Here is an 8,336-nt window from a genome sequence, read left to right as displayed (position 1 = left end):
CGGGGTGCGGGCTGCGGGCCGCGGGCCGCGGGCCGCGCGCCACCACCACAGCCGCCTCTCGGCTTTTGCGGCGAGTCCAGCCCCGGCCTGGCGGTTCGGTTCGCCCCCTCGCGGCCGCACGGAAGGCGCAGAGCCCGGCGGCGTTTGCGCGTCCCCCGCCGGAACGGGGTTGCCTGGCAACCAGGAGACGCGGGGGACGCCCTCTCCCGGGGCTGCCGTCTCCGCCGCCCGGGTCTCCGCGGCGCGGGACTGTTGGGGCGTCGGGGCAAGTGTGATCACGGAGTCATCCAGGCCGACTCCTTTGAGAATACAAAGCACTTAAAGTCAGGAGATCTTACACTGTTGACCGAATGCAGTGCTAGAAATGGTCACCGGTGTGCTCAGACTCTGGGGTAAAGGGACGCTGTTTCAAGTCAGGCTCCATTTGTTGAGTTTGCCGATGCTGCTTCAGTCCGGGGACGACTAATAAAATTTCATCAAGTGCGTGGTAATGGGCACACGCTAAGGATGTCGTCTACAACTTGTATATTTCCCAAACTTGGGACATTTGAAGTAAAAGCAAACACTTCTTGATAGCAAGTATGCTTCTTGAAATAGTAACACCAGTAATAATTAAATAGAAGTAAAAAAGCTATACAATGTTTCTAGTGATCCCGAGCCTGTTAATGAGAGGTGGGCTCAAAATCTTCTGAGCCCAATAAAATTAAGACCATTTTTTCATGGTCCCTTCCTCTTTTTATACCTAGAGGTATTATATTTTTCTGTAGTCATCTCAAGATACATATATACAATATATTATTCTTCACTTAACGTGACTAGAGTATTTTTCTGTTTCATAGTCATTATAAATGAAGTAATAGTCTGTTGAATAAATTAGCACTATGACCATTCTTCCTTTAATCTCATCACTATTATTATATATAAACTTCAATAGTCAACTAACTGTACCTTGTTTTTTCTTATTTTAGATTTCCCTCCAGGATAACTTTTGAGAAGTGGCCTTACTGGGGTAAAGGGCGTAAGCCTTTTAAAACAAATTTAAGATTTTAAAGGCAAATCTAGCCATTTATTTCCAATACGTGGTACCAATTGTCAGTTTCACCAGCCATGGATTGGAGGAACAGACCATAGAAATTAATCTTACACAATTAGAAATGAAGAGATGAAGACATTTAGAAAGTTTAGGCTGTGGTTAAATTCATGGCCTGGGTGTCCTATCTTTGCAACATTACCAGGATTATTACTGAGCTCTTTCAAATGCTTTTAATGTTTACTGTCATTTTTTTCCAGCTACAGCATTTTATAATCAGAAAATAATAAATACTTATAGGAGAAAATTCAAAAATGCAGAAATATATTAAGAACAAGAGCAATGATTCTATCACCCAGTAATAAGGACTGAAACGCTAAACTCTGATAAATTTATTTCCAGTTTTTTCTCCATTGGACATTTATTTATTGGCATGAATGTTAAGCAAAACAAAACAGCAACAAAACCCTCCTAAGAATTGGAGTCATAATGCATATGGAGGTTTATGTTCCCCTTTTGAGTATTTCAAAGACTACAAAATCAAATCATTCTTAAGAGAACAGAGAGCACATTCCACTCCATTCCCCGCCACACTTCCACTCTGTCCCCACATTCCAGTGCTGACTACCACAAATTAAGAAACTGTGTGGTGGTAACATCGCATAATTTATATAATCTTTACATCCAGGTCCCATTCCATCCCCCATTACACACATGCTGTTACACAGAATCTTAAGATTTTTCCCATGTTATGAAAGCAGTGGTATAGACTAGTGAAGAGTGAAGCTTCGGACTTAGACCAGGATTCAGAACTTAGCTCTGCAATGTAGAGCTGTCTATCTACAGCAGGGAAGTCCAATCTCAGGGCTTAAAAAGTGATCTTAATTATTTTGATTAGTCATGTAATATTGAACATACACATTTATCTTACTTTTCAGGCCCTGCTAAAATTGTGGAATAAATTAAATAAAATTAAAAATTAAAAATATAAACCCATAAGGACAATTTTTTTTTGAAAGATTTTATTTATTTATTCTTGAGAGACACAGAGAGAGGGGCAGAGACATAGGCAGTGGGAGAAGCAGTCTTCCCATAGGAAGCCAGATATGGGACTCCGTCCCCTCATGGGGGATCATGCCCTGAGCCAAAGGCAGACACTCAACCGCTGAGCCACCCAGGCGTCCCAGGACAAATTTGAATAGGGTATTGCACCAGACAAATGATATCAATAAATTTTGTTTTAATTTTCCCCCCCTTTTTTTTTTTGGCATTTAGGAATATTTGTGGTTTTGTTCAAATTGTTCCCTATATACTAATACCTAATTGCCTCTTTTTTTCTTACTTAGGCTTTCCTACTCTACCAAATCTAACTGATTTTGACTTTCGATTGTTTCCTATAGGGCAATTAATGAGATTACTACTCTTTTCTTCTTTCTCCTCTGATTTTATTTATGTTTTTTTCAATTTTATTGGAAAATGTAGCATTTGCACATGAGTCTTCCATCCTGATGCCTAGCTTGTTATTTAAATATATTTATTATTGATATATATGTTCGTATATAAACTTATCAAATCCATTTAAATGTTTTTACTTATAATAAATATATTAAGAAATATTGTCACTGGTTACTACTAGTCTTTCAGCGTAAGTTTCCTGTCGTTCTTGTCAGATGAAGCTTATTTTCTAGTAGAGTTGGCAGGAATCATTTATGAAAACAATCTTCCCTGATCTCTTCCATCTTTAAAATAGCTTCTTCTAAAGGCCTGAAACTTGAAGGAGGGCTTTAGTGGATATAAAATCCTTAGTTCATTCTAAGTTCAGAATTTACAAATTTTTTTTAACATAGAACTGAACCGAATTTCTTTTTTTGTGACCAAGCCTATGTTGAATTGAATATAAAACAGAATGAAAGGGAAAAACCTTATCTTGGCACTACATGTTTTTCTTCTTGCTTCCCTGCAGCAATCAAACCTTTAGAAATGTCCTGAACTTGGGGCGCCTGGGCAGCTCAGTCGGTTGAGCCTCTGACTCTTCATTTCAGTTCAGGTCATGATCTCAGTGCTGTCCCATATGGGGGTTTGTGCTCTGTACAGAGTCTGTTTTAGATCCTTTCTCCTTCCCCAAATGAGGGGTGGGACCCCTCATTTGTGTGCGCTCTAAATAAATATAATCTTTAAAAAGAAAAAAAAAGAAAAAAAGTCCTGGACTTATTTCAGTACTCTGTAAATCAATATAAATGTCCTACAACAGTATTGGGTATTTTGTAAATAAATGCTTCTTCCAAAGTTTGGTTACATTTTTTCCCCAAATAAACTGAACATCTTTAGCTGAAATAGCTAATAATTTTGGATTGCCAAAAAACCTTTGCTTTTGAAGTCCTTAGACAATTGCAATTTAAAAAAAAAAACAAAGATTAAAAAAATTACAAACAAGAATTATATTGAAATTTATCCCTATAAAGCAAGGGAGGAAAAAAAAGAGAGATTACAGATAATAATTCTGTATATTGGGGTAGCCCCGGTGGTGCAGTGGTTTAGCGCCGCCTGCAGCCCAGGGCGTGGTCCTGGAGACCCTGGATCGGGTCCCGCGTCAGGCTCTCTGAGTGGAGCCTGCTTCTCCCTCTGCCTGTGTCTCTGCCTCTCTCTCTCTCTCTCTCTCTCTGTGTCTAACATGAATAAATAAATAAAATCTTTAAAAAAATAATTCTGTATATTAAAAATACATTGATATTTATACTCTAGTGTGCATGCTCAGTTATTTGAAGAGTACAACTTTTTTAATATTACCCCATGTTTGAATTTCTGCTATAGGCAACAATCCCGCTGAAAGTAATTTAGTAAATTGTGAAGTACATTTTCTTCTGATAAATTCTCATTTACTTATATATTTTTAAGTTTTATTTCCCATCAAAGATAGTGTCCTTATTAGTTTTAGTAGCCTAACAAAACAGGAGCTAAGAATCATACACATTCTGTGTCCCACCTCACATTCTCGTTACCTACTATTTTACTCTAGTCATTGTGGATTTAACCTGACATCTCATTTCATCTGCATCACATATCTTTCTCTGTCTAGTCTCAGGCTTCTCCAGTGCCAATGAATAAAATGCCTATGAGCCATTCTGATACTCACCAAACTTGGAAGCAGGAGGAGTAAACAGGCAATGGTGCAACCCTTGACTAATTCTTAGATAGGGACTGGTAGATAAATGCTCCTGATTCTGTGTCTTGGGTAGGCAATTCTGAAGTATATTCTACAAGGCTTCTTAGGGGAATTGACCTCCAGCTATTTATTGCAATAATAATGTTGCTCAGTATTTTATCCTAGTAGTCAATATTTCTTCCCTTTCTTGTCTTGCCAGTTTTCCACTCTCCTCTTCTTTGTAATAATTTCCTAAAATAAGCTGTTTACAAGCTTTTATCTCCAGCTCCACTTTTGGAGAGGACCTAGGCTGAACCAAATTGAAAGATGTACATTCTTACTGAATATCTTTTTTAAAATTAAATCTTCAAAAAATGAAATTCATCATATCTCAGAATTTTATTTACTAAATTCTCTTAACAAAAAAGACAACTTTACAGGCTGAAACTTTGAGGTTATTGTTGATTAGGAAGAATTGATTTCCTTGTGCAATAATTGCTGGCATTTCTGTAACATTACATTTCCTTTATTATCCACAAATGCTGGCTTTTCCAAACAATTTCAATTTGTGTTAAACTTTGGCTCTAAAGTTGGTGCATATGAGTCCCAAAAGGCTTGTTCAGATTTGAATAACCAAAATTTAAAATTTTGTTGCTGACTCATTTATTTGTAGCCCACTTTTCTGTAATTCTATAAGTACAGAAATGCTAGAATTTCCATTTCTATAAAATTTTATATACACAGTACTGATTTTGGAGTATTCCACATTTTTCTTTTTTAAGGAGAAAGCCCTTTTTTGTGATAGTTTCTTGTATATCTTCTTTTCTTCCAAACTATAAACTTAGGCAATTTGTCAAAGTGGATAACAAAAAAAATTTTTTTAAAGAACATTAAGACCTATAAATCCACTTTACATATCCAATTAAAATGTAAGATTCTTTATTTTTAAAAAATGTTTATTTATTCGAGAGAGAGAGAGAGAGAAAGGCAGAGACACTGGCAGAGGGGGAAGCAGGCTTCCTGTAAGGAGCCCCTGTGGGACTTGATCCCGGATCCCAAGATCACGCCCTGAGCTGAAGGCAGGTGCTCAACTGCTGAGCCACACAGGCGTCCTGTAAGATTCTTTTTTTAAAAAAAGATTTTATTTTTTTATTTGAGAGAAGAGAGCACAAGTAGGGGACAGAGGCAGAGAGAGGGAGAAGCAGACTTGCTGCTGAGCAGGAACCAAAATGGTCTTGATCTCACGACCTTGGGATTGTGACCTGAGCCATCCAGGAGAACAAACTCTGGCTTTGGGTGTGCACCCTGATTAAAGTTCCTTCAGCTATGACAGTTGCTCCCTTCTGCTGAAGTCTGGCTGTGAATTAGTTTGCACTTCATTAGAAGGAGGAACCACGGTGCTCATGAACCCGTAAGTCCTGACACCCTAATTGGCAGTATCTCCAGAACCATCTTGCTGCCTGCTCCTCTAGGGCCAGTGGTGACAGGGCAGTTCTGCACCCAGCCAAATACATAACAATAAAAGCCAAACATTTGTCAGCCTCAAAAAAAGGGGGATCCCTGGACGGCTCAGCGGTTTACCTGAGTGGCTTACCCCTAAAATGTAAGATCCTTGAAGACAGTGATTTTTGTCTCTTTATTCACTATTATGTCCTGAATGCTTAGAACAATGACCGATATAAGATAGGCACTCAATAAGTGTTTGTTGAATAAATTAAATGAATGAGTTTTTATGTGCTCAATAAGAAAAGAAATAAAAGACAATAAATGCAAATTCAAAAGATGGTCAATTACAACTAATTTTTTTCTTTAGCTTGTTGAATTTGGAGCAAAATTGAACAAAAATGTAAATATGGAAACTAATTTAGAAGTATTTATGTTACTATTAACAAAATAATATTTAAAAAGATATAAAGCCCATGTAGACTTTCACGTTTTCATGAAAGCAGCAAAGGAATACCTTTAGTTGGAATCTATTTCTTTCTAAAAAACAGCTTTATGGATACTTACTAAGTGTTGCAAAACTCAAGCATTTTTTAAAATATACATATTTTCCCACAAGATGGCAGCAAAGATTTATTTTAGAACCACTGGACACAGTAGTTACACCAAATGAGGTACATGTTTGAAAGCTACAATGTGTGAGGAAAGTGGGGGATACTTTTTTATTATTCCTTGGAGGTAACACTTCATTAGAAAGGTTGTATCATTGGTACCTAGATAGAGTTTCTGTGACTCAACACAAATCTCTTTTATACTTTCCACTTCAATTTCATTTTCTTTATTTTTATTTTTATTTTTATTTTTTTATGAGAGAGAGAGAGAGAGAGGCAGAGACATAGGCAGAGGGAGAAGCAGGCTCCATGCACCGGGAGCCCGACGTGGGATTCCATCCAGGGTCTCCCGGATCGCGCCCTGGGCCAAAGACAGGCGTCAAAGCGCTGCGCCACCCAGGGATCCCTCTTTATTTTTTTAAACAAGTATTTTATTTTATTTATTTAACAGAGATAGGACAAACAGCAGGAGCAGCAGGCAGAGGGAGAGGGAGAAGCAGGCTCCCTGCAGGGAGCTCCATGCGGGACTCCATCCCAGGACCCCGGGAGCATGACCTGAGCCGAAGGTGGACACTTACCCCATTGAACCACCCAGGTGCCCCTCAATTTCATTTTCTTTACATATTTCCAGATTAATCTTAAGTTACAAATCTGAATGCATCACTTAACTAAACAAACGACCAAACAGAAACTTCAGTAATTTCCTAAGCCCTATGGAATAAAGAATACTCTTTTTTAGCTTACTCACTCAACCTATTCAGTAGCTATATTCTCTTACAAATTGCTATGACAGGCGGTAGGTATAGAAACATGAATAATGCTTCATTATTATTGGGGAAAAATGGACAAAGGTGAGAGATGAGTTTGGGGCATTGAGGTCTGGAATTCAGGTAAATGTCTAGGCTTGAGAAAGCAGTTTGAGAATCAACAGACAAGTATACTTGAAGGGCATGTAAATACAACTGGTGATTTTTTTCATTTAAATAATTTATACATGATATTTGCAAAGAATATTTTAAAACTATAGTAATGATGAATGTGAAATTCATTCTATACATAAAAACAACTTATATGTGCAGACTCTGAATATTTGTCTATTAGATATAACAGATCACAAATAGGGTCAGAATACACATTCTGTTTTTGTAAGTGCAATTCACTTACTAATAAGTCGAGATGGGGAAGCTGGAATGGGCAGAAAATAAGACTGAAGAAGACTGGCTGTATAGAAGGAAAGGCAAGCTAAGAATCCAGGGAATAGTGCCATGTATGACAAGAACTAAATGACTTTTACCAATGGAATAATTTAGTGTCAAGTTCTACAGAATGATTAACTGAGAAGAGAACTAAGAAGAATCGATTGGATTTGGCAATTAGTATCCTCGATGGTGACCTCTGCCTGAATAACTTTAGTCTGACTGCTATGTGACAATGAGGGATGAGAAGCAAGGATGGGGTGGCAGTTGTCGTGAACTTTTCCTGTGAGAAGATTCACTTGAAATGGAAGAGATTAAAGCATCAGTATAATTTGTGAAGAAACAACTTGGTGGACAAAGAGAGATCTAAAATATAAGACAAATAGGGAATAACAAATAGAATAAGATTCTGGAAACGTGATTTAAAAAACTAGGTAAAGTGTTTATTCATAAAGACAGTTTTTTTAATATTTTATTTTTAAAATTTATTTGAGAGAGAAAGAGAAAGAATTTGAAGCAGACTCCCCTGCTGAGTGGAGAGCCCCACAGAGGGCTCAATCTCACACCCTGAGATCACAACCTGAGCCAAAATCAGGAGTTGGACGCTTGACCAACTGAGCCACTAGGTGCCCCTGTTTTTGTTTTTGTTTTCCTTTTGAGTATAATTAGGTTTTTAGGTATAGAAGTGAGAGTTCACACTTGAGGATCTTTACCCTATGGTCTCAATCCTGTATTAATATACTTCATGTTGTTTATACGTGAATCAAACTGAATTATTTCCTCTTGCCCTGATATATCATCCCACAATTTCCTAATTGCTTTGTTTACTTCATTCTCTCTTCTCCAATCTCTTCTTGTTTAAAGCTTATACATTCTTTAAGGTCCAAAACAAATTACACTTCCTGCTGGAGCTA

General features: G+C 37.7%; 1 long non-coding RNA gene across 14 annotated transcripts in view; it reads left to right on the top strand.

Moving 5' to 3' along the window:
• The first annotated feature begins 155 nt into the window (after positions 1 to 155).
• The window catches only part of LOC111091492, a 71,772-nt gene continuing 63,591 nt past the window's right edge, over positions 156 to 8,336 (top strand). For 7 of the 14 annotated variants that reach the window (XR_005375513.1, XR_005375512.1, XR_005375508.1 and 4 more), the window contains exons 1-2: positions 156 to 579; positions 969 to 1,009. This is a non-coding gene — a long non-coding RNA (uncharacterized LOC111091492). The remainder of the gene's footprint in view (positions 580 to 968; positions 1,010 to 8,336) is intronic. The other 7 variants (XR_005375517.1, XR_005375509.1, XR_005375507.1 and 4 more) reach the window with 4 other exon arrangements.

This window comes from Canis lupus, chromosome 21 (assembly GCF_011100685.1).
Source record: "Canis lupus familiaris isolate Mischka breed German Shepherd chromosome 21, alternate assembly UU_Cfam_GSD_1.0, whole genome shotgun sequence".
In the NCBI taxonomy this organism is placed as follows: domain Eukaryota; kingdom Metazoa; phylum Chordata; class Mammalia; order Carnivora; family Canidae; genus Canis; species Canis lupus.
The sequence above is the reverse complement of the archived record's forward strand: the minus strand, read 5'-3'. Positions and strand labels throughout refer to the sequence as shown.